The 17,266-nt window shown below is 35.4% G+C and overlaps 1 long non-coding RNA gene across 1 annotated transcript in view; it reads left to right on the plus strand.

Annotated features, from left to right (window-relative positions):
* Positions 1–5,156: 5,156 nt before the first annotated feature.
* LOC114139400 (uncharacterized) overlaps positions 5,157–17,266 on the plus strand; it is a 33,355-nt gene continuing 21,245 nt past the window's right edge. The window contains exons 1-3 of the long non-coding RNA XR_003594436.1: positions 5,157–5,318; positions 10,804–10,950; positions 14,135–14,247. This is a non-coding gene — a long non-coding RNA (uncharacterized LOC114139400). The remainder of the gene's footprint in view (positions 5,319–10,803; positions 10,951–14,134; positions 14,248–17,266) is intronic.

Below are 17,266 nucleotides of genomic sequence, written 5' to 3' on the forward strand. Positions count from 1 at the left end.
AAAATGGGAGTCTAAGATAAAACAAAAAACTTATTGAAAAAGTTGACAAGAAACTTGATATTGTATTTAGAGTGCATCATAATCATTGCAAACTGGAGGGCAAAATAAAAATAAGTGGCACAGCTTCAACACAACAAAGTTATTTGTGATTTCATTTGGTTGTAAATCTTTTGATGTAAAATGTGAAAGAAAATAGTTATTTCCTTACCCAACAACACTGCTCTCTGTAAGAAACTGACCTGCTGTCTGGAATTACTGAAGATGATACAGTCTTAGGTGTAATTAAAAAACAATTAGGGAAATGTGGCAAGCTAAGAGCACCTTCACCTCCCTTCAGCTAAATGAGGTCATTAAGCATGCAGGATATGAACATGTGTAGGCTGAATTCATCACAATTGAAAAAGCAACAGTGCAACTTTGGTGGCATCTAGCATTAAACATGTCTAAAATATGTCTAACAGACAAAACACTGTTAAATGTTTACATAAAATAACAGCTTCAGTTCTGTATTTTAAAATTATTCATAATTTCTCTCATTTTGGAGTACTCTATGCTGAAGGACAATATTTCTGTAGAATGCTGATGCATTTAAGGAGTTACTACACGGACACTATCAATCTCGACATGCACATTCTCTGTTGGACATGTTTAATTTTTTTCTAAATGTTTTATGCAGCTCTAGTGTCCTTTGTTTGATTGTGGTCAGACAGGATAGTGACCTGTGAGAGAGGGGGAAGACGTGCGAAGGGGGCAAAAGACATCAGGCTTTCATTGAGCCTGTCTCAGCCGCAACAAGGAATGAGTTCTTTGTATATGGGTCTCCCCTACGCAGCTGCACATGGTGGCATAGGGGTAATTAATCTGCTCTATTAATGGACAAGGTTTTGGCTTTTCATTTGTGGCAGCCATTTACCAGTTTAAACACATTTCTTCTAAGAATGTTACACAAACTACTAAATTAAGGCAACAGAGAAGGAAATCAAGTTCATCGCTGATACCTGACATATTTTGGATGTTGATCAAAATAGGCTTTTTATAACATCAGACAATGAGAGATTGCTAAAAAAAAATATAAAGAAGCCTTCATAACACCAGTCACTGTCACACATTGCTTGCGGGCATTTTAAGAAATGTTTGGAGAAAGCCAGTTAAAACCAGCTTCTCTATTGCCCTCTTTGTGTTTTCAATCCAAAGAAATGAAGAGTTTTTTTAATGTATTTCTATTTTTTCTCTGCTTTCTTTGTTTGTGTCTTTATAGCCTCCAGTAAGGTCCATAATTTCACAGTTGTATCACTGTGCCTTCTCTGTTTACTGGCAGTTCTTTTAAATTAAAAGTCACCATCTAGCTGTCAACCAATTGTTTGTACCTTGTAGCTATAAAGTCATCTACTATTTAAAGTGAAGATGCACTCACTATGCTGTTGGGGCAATGCCTGAATAAATTACTGCTGTCTGTCAATATTAGTTTCCATTAATTAGTCTGTGGTCTGAATTTGGTGGCTCCTTTTTGAGTGTAAACCATTTTAGTGTTTCTATCTCCTTTCCTTTCTTGCTACAGTTTGCTGCCTTTCTGTGGTACGGCACTGTCAGACGAGCATGACTGACATCAACTTGGGTTACAGTTCATGTGTTATGTCAGTTATCTGTTCATGCCCTTTAAGCCTCTGATCATCAACACATGTGACCTACAGTGTACTGACATGGCTGGTGTCTCACAGCAGGGCAACATTCAATCATGAAAAACAAAATATCACTGTTGTCCTGTTGTACAGATTTTGACTTTAAAATTGATTTTAGTGCTTCTATATTGTGAGTCAAATGATTATTTTTAAAATATTTACTCTTAAAAATCACCATGGTACAACCTTCGTAAAGGGGATGGGAGGCATCATGTAATTTTTTGTTTTGTTTTATATCATGTTATAATGTTACTTTCTCATCAAAACATACCTGGGATGTTGTTTTAATTCTTCCATGGACTGCCGCCTATTTCCACAATCTCCTCCTTGTAGTTCTAGTCTCCAGTCGAGCTTCTGCCTCACAAAGCACAATTTCCCAAACCAAGCTGTGTTTTATATATAAAGCATTTTTATAACAACATACGGAAACATAGTTACTTGACTGAGCTACAAAATTTCACAGCAGGTCCATGACGACACCAGTGTCCTCATAGACCTATTGACATACTGTACATGTCAGTGCTTTTGGGGTGTCAGTTATAGTTGCAATATGTAACTGTTACAAAAATATGTTTTATATCTTAAAACTGTCACCATGTTGTGACAGAATGGTATAAGACAGATAATCTGTGAAAAATAAAATCCTAAATGTACTAACTTCCTAAATGAAACAACTTACCATTACAGAAAACTTCTTTTTTTTTCAACGTCATCTGTGGCCATATCAGTTGTAAGATCAATTGTAAGGCTAAGCAGACCTACAATTGATCTTATTGAATTTTGTAACTAAAGTGTTAAAAATACTATCCGAAATATGTAATATGAACTACATATTTCGGACTATTCTCTTCTTCAATCCATTTTATGCTGAAGAGTATATGGCTATACAGAATTTATTATTATTGACTAATAAAATCTGTATAATGTGACATCATAACCCAACTTGTAACTAAGCTATGAACAACCCCATCCATTAAACTCTGTTGCTTGAAATTCCAACCACACCTTTCTTTCTGGTTATTCTCTATTCCCCAAGAGAAAATAAAATGTTGAATTTATTCTATGCAAATCCTAAACCATCATACATCTCTTCTGCCCTTTCTCCATTAGGCAAAACAAGTAATAATTTAATAGTTTTCACCTCCACCTACACATCCATTTTTCAGTTTCACCCTCTGACAAAAAAGGAAAAGGTGTTCGTAGGAAACTGAAGACACAAAATATAAATGCGCTTTAAGGTTGTTTCTCAGTATGAGTTACATGGAAACCACACGCACATTACTAAGAGTGCATATGCTCTAATTTTTTTCCAAATTTAGTTTCCAGTTGTGATTGAGTCTGCAGCTAAATGAGAGTTGAGAAGAAAAATTGAGAGTAAAGAAACCCAGCATCTGAACGTTGCAGAAAATTGAACACATCACATTTGGAACATAATCACAAGAAACTCTAGCACAACATTATAGCAGGAAAAAAAACAGTTATAGCAAAGTCTCCAGCTAGAAAGTGAGCACATTTCAAAATTTTATAGCCAGTTCAACTAATAAACCAGGACTCCACCTGATTATACTTATCTAATGAGAAGCTTTAGGTAGCTTGTCACTCCAACAACTGAATCAGACACTGACATCTCCTAATGGCTGGTAGATGATGAGCACAAGCGCCATGGCTGAATTATGAATATTTTTCATGTAACAGTTTACATCTGTGGCTGCCATATTTTTTTAATTACTTATCATGTAAACAAGGTTATGCACGTGATATTAATTTAATTTCGTATTTACTGGAAATACTACAATTGTGAGATTGTGTTCTTTCAACGGTAGTAGATTATAGACAAAGATTTGCACAGATTTGTAATGAAAATGCAGATGTAGTCCACTACTAAAATTGGGAGGTTCTTTCTAAACAAAGGGACCAGGTATAATGGTGAAGTCAAGGGGAAAACTGACAATGACTGCGGAGTTTAATGGAGAAACTGGTCGTTAGTGAAGAATTAAGACAGAGAACTGAAAGCGAACTTAAAAGAAATTAAAAGCTGTACAGGGAAACACTAAAAAACAAAGCTTCAACAGAACAACATGGAAAGCTTATGGTAAGGAATAAAAAAGGTCTCAGGAATCATGTGAGGTATGCAGACCTCCTCAGCTTTAGCTTCACAAAGCCACTATTTCCCTGTCACACACATGTCCACTGTTGTTCAGTCATGGACTTCAGCAACTATGACTCCTCCTATGCGTTAAAAAAAAAGAAAAAAAAATCTGCCTGTGCACTCTTCTTCAGCTTGTTTGTCTCCAAAAGTCAAATAAAGAAGCAGCTGCAGAAGCTGTGCCTTAACAAGGCTGCAGGTTGAGGTGGTGTCAGAATCAGAGATCTGAATGCCTTTGTAGACAAGCTATGTGGGATCCAACTGCACCTTTTCAACCTTACCATGAGTCAGTATGACTTTAAAGAGGTGTGGGCAACTTTATTTCTTGTTCTGGTACCTCAAAATCCACAGCCTTCCCTTCTCAACAACTATAGACTTGTCATGTAAACGTACCATACAATAAAATGACTGTTAAACCCTAAATCTAATTACACAAGTGGAGTTCGCTTACTGTGTTTGGGTTGAAAAAAAAATTACCTCCATCCACCTGCTTCATCATGTCCATTCTCAACTGAACAGAGCAGACAGCACTCAGAGGTTCATGGCCTTTGATTTTATCATTGCCTTCAACATGACTGGGCCTGCACTGTTAAGTGACAGGCTCGAGCAAATAAAAGTAGATTTCTGGACAAACGCTTGAATTGTTCACCCCAACAGGCGGCCCACAGTTTTTGCAGCCAAAGGGTGGCGTGTGTGAGAGAGTGGTCAGTAGCACAAAGGCACAGCAAGGGACTGTGTTCTTGGTTCCCCTTTATTCTGTACTCTTCATTCTTCCAGTACAACGTGGGATTCTGTCATGTGCCGAAACACACAGGTGACAATGCAGTTTTGAGGTGTGCCTTTCTCCAGCTCTCATCAGACACGATAAAGGCTTGGATCCCCGAAGTCATATTCTAGGCCCGGGGCCTGCCGCCCCCCCAGACCCCCGAAGCTCTGCCCCTGTTCCGGTGTGTGCTTGCATGTTGGCACTTTATCTGTAGCACTATGTCCAAGCTCCTGAACCCAAAGTGACGGAAAACACTCACCTTTTTACAGCCGTTTGTTGCGCCAAGTGTGTTGGGCCCATTGCATGCTTCAGCAGCTGAGATGAGAGAGACGCTACATGTACAAAGGTGATGGAGATGAACATAAAAAAGACTTGCAACTGTAAATTTAGCAAAAAAGATAGTTTTTTTAATTATAGACCCCCTGCATGTTATTGTTTACATCCGGAAATCAGATTTTCGCTTTTGTGTTGAACGTCTGTTTTCCAATTACAAAACAAAAGACAAAAACATTTTAACTTTTCTGCAAAATTTACCAACTGCACAATTCTTCTGAATTAGTAAGTAGTATAAAAAAGTAGTATTTCAGAAGAGCAGAAGAAATCTTGTCTTTTGAACAATAACAACATTTGTTATTAATCTGTTGCTAAAATGAGAGATGAGCTTGTTTTCCTAATGAAGTGCCACAAAGTAAACGTCTGATTTTTACTTTTGCAAAATCTACCAACTGTAAGTTTCTTGTGCTACTGAAAATAAGCAGTATTTCAAAATAGTTCATGTTTTATAAATCATAATGTTACTTGTTATTAGTTTGGTGTTAAGATATTAGTGTTTCTTTGGTAATGAACTGCCACAAAGTATAAATCAGGTTTTTTCTTTTGCGTTGAATGTCGATTTTATAATATATTTACCTCCAATGACAAGAAAAACCAAAAACATTTTCATTTTTCTGCCAAAATAACCAAATGCACAATTCTCGTTAAGTAGGATAAGCAGTATTTCAATAGAAAAAAAAAAATCTTATGTTTTTTGAACAATAACAATACTTGTTGTTAATCTGTTGCTAAGAGACAAGCACTTTTTCCAAATTTACCAACTGTAAATTTCTTGTGTCTAAATAGATTAGCAGCATTTGAAGAGCTTGTGTTTTATAAACAGTAATATTACTTGTTGTCAATTTGGTGTTAAGATATGACCTCCAATGACAAAAAAAACCAACCAAACATTTTCACTTTTTTGCAAAATTCAACAAACTGCACAATTCTTGCTAATTGGTAAGTAATATAAGATAAGTAGCATTTCAAAAAAGCAGAAGAAATCTTACATTATTGAACAATAACAATATTTGCCGTTAATATGTTGTTCTGGTAATGAAGTGTCACAAAGTTAACATCTGACTTTTACTTTAGAAAAAGTAATAACCAGAAGGCAGTGCATCAACATTAGCCCACACATTAGCATCTTTTTCCCTAAAATAAACTTTTTTGATATTTAGCAGACTGAATGGAGGAAGTCAATGTAAGACAACATGCTAGTGATACCGCACATAGTTTGTGGCTGTAACATGGTAACAATGTGAGAAATTTAAATGTGTAGTAATCCTTTATCAAACGCTTGTTAATTAGTACCTTTTTTTTATTCCATGCCTCGGCCTTTGCACCAACTTTGAAAACCATTGCTGCACAAAAAATTAAGAAAGAGGAGGTCATTCCTCCAAAGGTGTCAGATTTAGTGGCTGTTTGTTCTAATTTAAAATTTCAATCTTTGCTTCTGCCTAATTATATCCTACGACTACCTAATTTCCTTTTGGGATTAATAAATTGTTATTGATTTCACTTCAAATCAATTTAATCCTCGGACAGCCAAGCTGAGACACATGGAGAGGAAGAGTGACTGCCTCACTGATAAGCACATCATTCAATGCCTATATATTTACCCAGTAAATAGGTGCTGGCTGATCAAATAAGATTTCACGTGGACTGAAAACATGACTTATTTCAGCTAAAGTAATTGCATGCCTTAGAATTTTAAAAGATAAGAATGTTATTTTTAAATATATATATTTTCTTATTTCAATTACCGTATGTGCTTCTTTTACAAAAGTAAGTTATTTCATAGAACTGGTGTTCTATGACAAGTCTAAATATTTCTTTGGATTTGTCTGAAAATCAAAAGATGCTTCAAATGTAAAATATCTGATAAATCAAACCTTTGTCATTTTTTTGTCTATCATTCTCTACCATTTCTGTAATCACTTACTTTGTCCTTTACCACATTTAAAGAAATATTACTGTTTGCAGTAATATTTCAAATGTAAGTCCCTGCAGTGCACTGTCAATGGTAGTCAGAGCAGAGCGGAGACTCATTCCACTCCATGTCCACATTGCAAATAATTCACACATTTAAGCCGAGTAACATTGTCAATCAATGCTCGCCTAGTGGAACTTAGTGGCATGTAAATGTATGTGAGTGAGTGATCAAAATACAAACAACAAATCTTATAGTCTGCTCTGGAACATTCCAGAAAAAAAGATATGCTAAACACAAAAGAAATGGAAAAATATGACTATAGTCTGTGATATTGATGTTGTACGACAAGTCCAAAATGGCAGCACTTTGTCAGGGTAGCCATGGAAACCGAAGCACTGAATAACTATGTAGGGACAAGGAAAACAAATTTTCCTTTTGTATTTTAATAGCTTGTTATATTTTTAATTTTGAAATATCCCCAGTCATTCATTTGGAAAAAAAAAACTTATATTCATTTGAGTGGGCTACAGAATGGCAAGAGCATAAATGTGCAAACATGTAGTCATTTCATTTTGAGATAATATATTTCATTACTTTTTTAATATAAGGTAGGGGTTTTATTCTTAATTAATCAGTTGGAATTTGAATAAATGAATTCTAAAATGAATGGAAAAGATACACTTTTAGTTTTTTTACAACAGTGTCTTTAAAAGCCAATACTTTGCAATCGAGTAGCCCCATCAGAGAGAATATTTTGCAGTGTTTGCTTTTAATTCCCTCAAAATGTTCTGTAGACTTATCATATTAATGCACAAATTGGGTTATCCTTCTTTCAAGGTCCCCAGCCTTAAATTAATATGACATCTTTGGCAAAGAAAGTGGAATCGCTTTTAGAAGGATTTAATAAAAAGCATCACTGATCAAATTAGCTAATGTCCATTGACATTTTATCCTGAGCATTATAACAATAACTGGATCCAGTTATCATATTTTGCATGGTTTCTCATGGCGCTGTCTGAAGGATTTCTGTTTAACAGTGAGTTAAAAGTTAAGAGACCAGTAATGGACCGGTGACCTGTGTGTGTGCTGCATCTCATCTAACCACAGCTGGGAAAGGCTGCAGCATCTCTGTGACTCTAAGATAAGATAATGTGGATCTAAAAATTCCATGAATAAATGAGTAAAATTTGATTAAGTTCATTCTGAAAATAGCGTTCAAGTATATATCTCTAATTACAACAAAAACATGATGTTTTCTTCTTCTTTTTTTCTCTTTGGATCCCTTATTTTTCTTATTAGGAGTGACAGATCAATTTAGAACTGGAAATGCAGATGAATGCAACATGTTGAAATGCTCTTCTTTTAAAGTTGTTGATATAAACACTGACACCATTGGCACAGGGTTCTTAAGATCAGTCATATGTAGATTCTGCTGTAATCTTCGATCTTCCAAAAAAGCCTCATCAACAGCAAAAAAAAAAAAAAAACAAGAAAAAGAAAAACAAATCATTTGTGTTGTTTAGATCACATGTCAACATTAATGATTGTGATTCACTTAGAAGATTCAGCAGAGGAAAAAAAAGGAAATGTTTTAACAATCCCATGAGAAAAGCAGCCCATGGAACAAAGAAGCCGTCACATTCATGTCCATTTTTTTCTGTTTGCTTGTTGGTAATAGTTGCAAAGATTTCCTATTGAATTGGCAAACAAGAACATCATTTTTGATGTTGTCATTTACCCGAAGAACTGGAGTTGGTTTGTATAACAAGAAGTGCTCAACAGTAATTCAAAACTGTTATTAATGAATCGATAAAATAATTTCACAAAAAGGCTGTTATCTTTTTTTTTCCTCTAAAACTAACTTTTGGACACAAAAATACATGAAGCCTTAATTAAATTAAATTAAATTAAAATTAAAGCCTTAATTTTTAACTCATGGTATTTACCGAGAAGAAAATTCACATCTGACTCTACAGCCAATAGTTTATGATAAATTTCTGCAATCTACTTCAATTTCTAAAATACTTTATTGATCCCAAAGGGAAATTGCATGTTGTAACTCATTAATTCACAGTCTTCAAAGAGTTATTGTAGATAGTGATGGCTGTTGGCAGGAAAGATTTTCTGTAGTGATCTGTATTACAGCGAATATGAAGAAATCTTTGACTGAAGACCCTTTCTCTTCCCAAGACAGTCTCATGGAGAAGATGGTCAGGGTTGTCTTTAATTTTCTAGACTTTATGAAGAATCCTTCTTTGCATCATCGTCTCCAGAGGTTTCGCAGTCGTCCCCAGAACAGAACCAGTCTTCTTTATCAGGTTGTTGAGTCTTTTTTTGGTCCCTGGCTCTGATGCTGCTGCCCCAACAAATGATGGCCGAAGAGATGATGCTCTCAACAGCAGACTTATAGAAGATCTTCAAAATCTTGCAGCAAACCTGGAAGAATCTTAGCTTCCTCAAGAAGTACAGTCTGCTCTGTCACTGCAGACTGTCCCTTCTTATAGACGCTTCACTGTTGTTCTCTTGCGGGCTACTGCACGGAAATGTAGTTATGAAGTCAGACTGATTTTGTTTTGGATTTGATCATGTAATCTGACATATTTCTATAGAAATCAAAACCACAATTATTGATTATTGTGGAATCTTGATAATTGTGGTTATCAACATTCTATCTAGAGAAGAAAATATACAGATGAGTTGTACGTTAAATTTCTGCATGTGTATGATGAGCTCCATAACTCATGAAGCTACTTAAGAACTTTGAGAAGTTAACAGATATGTATTTGTTAAACAGGAAATGTTTTTTTTATGTTTAACACATCAAAGATGAAATGTTTCAATGCATCCAGCTTAAGTCTTTGAATTATTTCCAAAAATAATTCATATTTCGATTTTCTTTTTTTTCTTTTCAAATTGACAAGTCAATTGCAGCACAATGTAGGTGGATCCTGTACAGACTGGAAGAATAGTTGACAGAATAACCACCTTTAACCAGTCACATTAAACGTAGGTGTAAAAACATATTTGGAAATTATGCTGTGGTACAATATCATCAGATGTTTGATTCAGATGGAAATTAACTCAGCTTTCAAAAACAAAGAGAATATGCCCTTATTTGATTATATTTTCACCAAAGTGAACAGTCAGTCTCTCTCTTGTGCTTTGGATTTTCAACCACCCATGCAAACACATCTCTTGGAGAGAGTATGGTTCTGGCTTTCCTCAACGGACTAGCGCACGCTCTTCCGTTAAAAAGACTGTTATGAAAGAGGGATAAGATCTAAGTCCAAAAGGACCTTTTTAATCAGATAGAGAAAGATTTATGAGTAGTTTAAAAGGCTGGAGCTTAGATTTCCCCTTTGGTTTTCTCTATGTTTATTTTATTTATTCTATCATTCATTTCATTTTTCTGAGTTACAGCCTGAGCATAACTCTTGCTAAACAATTAACAGATGTACCATGCTAACGGTCAAGTGAAAGCAAAGTGCAAGTGATGATAGTTACGTGTTAAAATATGTACAACAACCATATAAAATGCTCTGGGATTAAATCCAAGCCGGGGCCTTACTGCACAGAGTTAACATCTTCTTCTTTCTCTTGCTTCCTTTCACACATTAAAGACATCCATATTAAGTTAGTTACTCTACATTTATGGTAGGAGTGTGTATGGGGGAATTATACTGTCAAAAGTCAAGAGCTTAGTTTTTTTTAAATTTCAAGACAAGACTTTGTCAGTTTACTCTCAAAACTTTTAATACTTGAACTTACATGCTCAATTTGAAAACAGGATTTCACTAAAAATCTTGTTGCACTAAAATCTTGTAAAGTTATGCCGACTCTCTTTCAAATATTTTATGTTCTCCCTCAGATTTTCTCCTTCCACGCAAACATTCTCTATTAACAGACGAAGTCTGCGCTCACAGACCTTTCTGATAACTTGCAAATTCTTTTTGTTCTCTGTCAGATCAAGGTGTATAGTCACCTAGCAATCAGACTTCCTCTTGGGTCTGCTTGTGTGACTACAATAGATAGCAGCATCTCCAGCAGATCTGAATCAGTAGTTGTGTCCATGTCGCTCTACCAAATGGATCGGCACTAACAAAACCCCCAAGTAAGTACAATTTTCATGTCTAATAGTTCACTATTAGACACTTTACTTAATTCAACTATTTAATTTTGTTTTAGTTTATAAGTTTATTTGTTTAACACCATGATGCCCTTACATGAACATAGAATTATGTGAAGTAGATTGTACTGTATAGGAAAAACTACTTTAAGTTTTTACTATGTGTAAGTAGTTCCAGGGAATCAGCTGCAGCAAATTGTTAAATGTGTTCGAAGGATAATCGTTATTTTTGGCATTTAGCTGGTTTCAGTTGATAAGAAGCATGTGAACTGATCTGATTTTCTTATGGAAGTGCAGTAGCTTTTTAACAGCACGACTGAGTTTTGTCAGACCACAGCCTGTTTAAAAAAAACTCACCATTATGTTTTCAAGCAAAGAATTGGGTAAAGTCTGATGACACTTATAAGTCAATGTATTGATGCTAATGCTAACAGTCCACTGTTGCTGTGTGCTCTTTCAGGAGAAGTGAATGCTGCATGCAAGTCGATAACTCAGTGCCATCTGCTGGGTTTCCTTCGATAGAAAACTTTTTAAACAAATTTGAATAATGAACTGAATTTAACTCACCGCTTGATAACTAGGATCAATTGGAATGTATGTGTGATTGAAATGAAATGATTTTTTTTTTGGTAAGTGCCTCGAGGTGACATTAGTGGTGGATTTGAACTATGTAGATAAAAATAAACTGAATTTAATTGAACATCCCCTTTTTGTACTACTTTTGCCACCAAAGTGTAATTCTTTACCAGTTAATATAAAATGAAATCCTCTTCAAACTGATCTAGATGTGTGATTTTTTTCAGTATCATAAAATACCATGTTTCCTTGAATATAATTGGTATATTTGCAACAGGTAAAACTGAGCTAAACTTAATTAGTGTCCTGTTCAACAGTCTTACACCGGTCCTACCCAATCCTAAAAATTACATCTGTAGTTGGCCCTTTTTTATGGTTTCTACTCCACTCTTCTGTTTCTCCACCTCCTTCTCTCCTCCTCCTTCTCCTTCTGTCCCTCTGCATCTGTCTCTATCTCCTTCTCCTCACTGCTACTCTGACTGGTATTATCCTGTCCCTCTTTTTCCACTCAATAACCACAGCTAACACAATCCTTCTCTACTACCTAACATCAACAATAATTAACTTTGTAGCCCTTTTGCAAGAAAAATAAAATGCAGTGTTAGAACATAAATAAAATGTAAAAGTCAAGTTAAAATCACTAAACACACAAAAAGTGAATCACTGACTTTATTTGTATCTTTCATGAGCTGGGGAAAAATTTTTTTTATATATATATATATATATATATATATATATACAATACAGACCAAAAGTTTGGACACAACTGTGTGTCCAAACTTTTGGTCTGTACTGTATATATATACAGTACTATATGAACATGCCCACAATCTGTTTTCAAAAGTATATATATATGTGTTTTTTTACACAAACATTCTCATAATAAATTTTCTTCTCGAATAAAGAAATGAATGCTTAGATTTATTTTAAGTGAACAAACACATTAATTTCTTATGGACATGGAGTAACATTGCTGATAGGTTGCCTTTAATTTTCTTTGTCCCAAATCACAGACACACTAGAGGGCCTATGCCAAGTGACTTGGATGGGATGATTGATGGGATTATATAGCCATGTAGGCAGTGTCTGCTAACCTGGTGTAGTCTCGCTACATCATCCTGTCGTCATTGACCAAAAATACTACTTGTTAATTTGACACATTTGGCTGCATCCTGCTCAAATATCTTCCTTTTTTTCAGTTTTTCAGCCCCACCCCTCTCTTTCTCCTTTTTTTTGGCATGTTATCTAATTTAATCCCCACCTCCTTTATTTTCAAATTAGGAGTGGCTGCTCATCTCCCCTGGATATGCAAAATACCAGATTGACACTTATAAAAGGAAAATAAAAATAATAAAAATACATATAATCAATGTAACACTATGTATTATCTTTATTTTCCTTAGTGTTTACATCTGCTAACAACCTTACACCTTAAAGAGTGATAACAGCATAGAGCACAATCCACTTGTGATAACAATGCAAGTGATATGTTCCTACAAATAGTGCTATTGAGACATAACTATAAGTTCTTCACATCTGTTGTTGGTTAAGGATACAGAATAAATGTACCGTTACTTGTGTCTATCTGACAATATTGGAATTTCTGTCTCAGAATTCATATGCAGACATTGTTAGAGAGAACTACAAGACTGATGGTGAATAAAATTTAAATAAGGTCAGTGTCCTTCCCCTTGTTATGAGAGGAGAAGCTGCTGTCACACTGTGTATTTATGCCCTGCTAGAAACAGTAAATAGATTAGATCTGCCTGGCTCTTTTGTAGTACAAGGCAACACATAATTAACACAGTCCTGGACACCAATGACTACTTAGAGTTTTTATTGTCACTTGTGTGTGCACATACACCAGCCCATCCAGCCCGATGTTGCATAGGGTGAGACATAAACTGAGAAAATAGACATGCATTTCCACAATGTAACAAGTTTATTTTTGATTAATTTGATCCGTATACCACAAAAACTAACAGCAACTATTGCCTAATGTCAGTTTAGTGTAGGCGTTTGTTCTTTAGAGAAAACAGCCATGTTGTTAAAATTCATCTTCTCTTGGCTGCCACTGATCCACAATGGATCATCTGCCTCAATCTCATCCTATCCTGAGTGTCCCCATCTGTCACAGTGACCATCTGCATGCTACCTTCCTCTTTACACATAAACCTTCTCTGTGGACTCCCTGTTTTCATCGTCCACGTTCAGCTTCACACATTATAATTGTCCACTATATAGAAAATATTTAATATTTGACATGTCCAAACGATTTCAGTATTGTCTCTTTTCGGTCCTCTCAACTTTTTTGGTTTTAAACTGATTAAGTCAAGTGCAAGAATCTTGCGATTAACGGATTAAAAGTTGGACTCTTACCTAATGTATTGCTTCAGATGCGTTTCTGTAACACAAGTGCATCTTTAAAAAACTGAAAGTATGAATTACTCAAATAAATTAACCTTTTAAATTGATTTGGAATTTAGATTATAAAGAGAAACAATATGTTACATAGATTCCAGAAACACAAGCATTCTTTCTGTTGCAATTATCCATCCACCCATTCATTCTCTGTATCTGCTTGTCCTTGCAGGGCCACAGGGTGGAGTACATCCTGGACAGATTGCCAGGCCAACGGTTTGCAACTAATACAACAAAGTAGTTACAAGCTGTGGACTGCAGCCACCCCACACAGATGTAACCAAGGTATAAGCTGTAATGAGTTGTGTTTGTTGAAACAAACCAGCAATCGCATTAGAGTGTCTAACCTGGGACAAGGAGAAAAAGACTTAGACTGTTATAGAGTGATCCAAACTCATATTTACAGCTGAGAGTAATGTACTTAATTTGGAAATCAAGGTCAAGACCAGAGGAAGAGTGCAGAGGCATGGTGTCCACATTGCTTGAGGTTCAGTAAGAAATTTCTATAGTGTGGTACAATTTGGGGAGCAATGTCATCTGCCAGTTACCATTCTTTTTAGCAAGTACAAAATAAGCACAGCTGTCAAACTGAAAGTTTTAGAGCACTTGGTGCTATGCTGACAACCTTATGTTGCTGATTTCATTTTCCAGCAGGACCTGGCTTCTGCCAACTCAGCAAAAACGTTCTTACAATTGCTTTAATAACAGTGATATTACTGTGTTTGATTGGCCAACAACTTCACAGACACTTCACAGAGAATATATCATTACTGCATTATTATTGATAAAATAATTCATGCAAAAGGAATTATTACATTATTGCAAGTGTTGAGTGCTTACTCTTTTACACACAGACATATTTGTTATTACGCTGTCATTGCTACATTTATTCATTTATTTTTTTCTGGTCTCATGACACTTACAAAAAACAATTGCCAGGATAAATGTCATTAAAATGTATTCAGTTTTCCGTTGTTTTTTGAATTTTGTGTTTTTGATGTGATATTTTGAAAGTCTCTATTCTTTTTTTAAGAGACATCAATTTCTTAGCAAAGCGCAGAGAGCAGAAAAGCTGCAGCCGGATGTGGAATCGTTGGCATCAACAAAGCTCCGGTGATCTTTCATTGCTTTCATCTTGGCCTGGTTTTTAATGAAAGCAGGGGTTTTCAGAGTCTGTAAGAAACCAGGTGTAAACATAGTGGTACATTCCAGAAAGTGAAATACAAGCAAGATATAAAAAGAAAGAAAAAGGAAAAAAAGAAAAGGCCTCTGGGCAAATGTCTGTTTTACACAGGCTGAGCCTCTGGGTCGCTGCTGGCAAGATACTTGACAAATGACAGCACTTGGTTGGTTGTTTCGGGGCTTCCAGGCCATTTGCTTTCATATGACAGTGTGTATATCTTTTTTGACACTTTTAGGAATAACCTTGTTAAATGAAGTTTGTTGTTTTGTTTTGATTTGCTATAATCAGTGGAGGATGAGTGGGAACGCTTTTATGCTCTTCTTCTCGAATTTCTGGTTCCTGACTGTTTTTGGGTGCCAGCAGTGCAACCATAAGGATAATAATAATGGAGAGACAAAATCTTTGTTCTTAAACAAGATATTTGTAATCTGCCACATTATATGCTATGCCACAGATATTCACATACCTGTAGTATTTTACACTGTTATTTTAGGCAACACTGAAAAATCAACTTTAAATAGTTTTTGTTCATATGGGAAAAAAACACTATTTATGTCTTTATTTTTGGCAATAACAATGCAAGTGATAGTCCTTTGTTGTAATTTTTCTTCTGTCATTGGATGTGAGCTCTACTAAATATATCAAAAGATGTCTAGAAGTATTTCACATCCACTGCTGGATAATGTTGTAGAATAAGTATACTGTAACGTGTACCTTTCTACAATAGTATTTTAAATACAGTACAGACCAAAAGTTTGGACACACCTTTTAATTCAATGAGTTTCCTTCATTTTCATGACTATTGACATTGTAGATTCACACTGAAGGCATCAAAACTATGAATAACACATGTGGAAATATGCACTAAACAAAAAAGTGTAAAACAACTGAAAATACCCCTTATATTCTAGTTTCTTCAAAGCAGCAACCTTTTGCTGTGATTACTGCTTTGCACACACTCTGCATTTTCTTGATGAGCTTCAAGAGGTAGTCACCTGAAATGGTTTTCACTTCACAGGTGTGCCCTGTCAGGTTAATAAGTGGGATTTCTTGCCTTATAAATAGTCATGAAAATAAAGAAAACCCATTGAATTAGAAAGGTGTTTCCTTTCTAATTCAATGGGTTTTCTGTACTGTATGTTTGGTCTGTACTGTACATCTACTGTATGAATATCTTGCTGATGACAGATAGTGTTTGCTGTATAATATGTAGAAAGAATTTGCAAAACTCAGATGGACACAAAGGCAGTGGACATATTTTAGTAGTTGTTTAAGGCTGCAGTTCAGCTTCCATATGGGTTTGAGCTGACGAAGGGTACTAGATGCCAAAGATGAGAAAGCACATCAAAGCTTTTATCAGTGAAATATTCAAAAGGCAGCAACTATGGGGTGCATCAGTGCCCATGGCATGGTGTATTTGCAAGATACCTTTGATGCAGAGGAATTCTAGAGAACTGTGCTGCCCATGGAGGTAACTTCTTTCCCCCTGGAGATTATTTCAGCAGGAAAAGCTTGCCTGACTTACAAAATAATGTCAAAGTGCATTTTAGATGGCAGGTCTAGACTAGACTTGTTTCCTTTTTTAAAATTAATGGGTCTTAATAAACAGGAAAAAATACCACATCATTAGAAGATGAAGTCATGAATTCTGCAAGGATACAGATTGTTGTTATCAAAAAGGCATGAACAGGTTTCCAATTTCCAGTTTAAAAATGTTATGTAACACAATCTTTACTATTGTGTCAGTCAGTCTTTTGCTAGAATCAGAAACATAATTTTACTCTTTTTTTTTTTTCTAAGGCACATTGAATTAAGTAACAATGTCTTTAGATAAGTAAAGACATTATTAGTTTTATTTTTTACTCTTCAGAGTTTTGCACCAAACAGTTTTCGAATGGAATATAAAGCTCAAGAATTAAAAGGTAATGTGCACATAATGCAATGATTACGATATGAGAACAAGTAGATAACAAAACCGGAAGAATGGGTAGACTGCCTCCCTCATATCAGTACAGTGTGATGGCCTTTTTTTTTGGTCTGAATACAAACTGTTTCTTGCTACAGAAGAGATTCATAGAGCTGTTGGACCCGCTCCTGAACTAACTCAGCCTACAACTGTGG

Source organism: Xiphophorus couchianus, chromosome 23, assembly GCF_001444195.1.
Source record: "Xiphophorus couchianus chromosome 23, X_couchianus-1.0, whole genome shotgun sequence".
NCBI classification, from domain to species: Eukaryota; Metazoa; Chordata; class Actinopteri; order Cyprinodontiformes; family Poeciliidae; genus Xiphophorus; species Xiphophorus couchianus.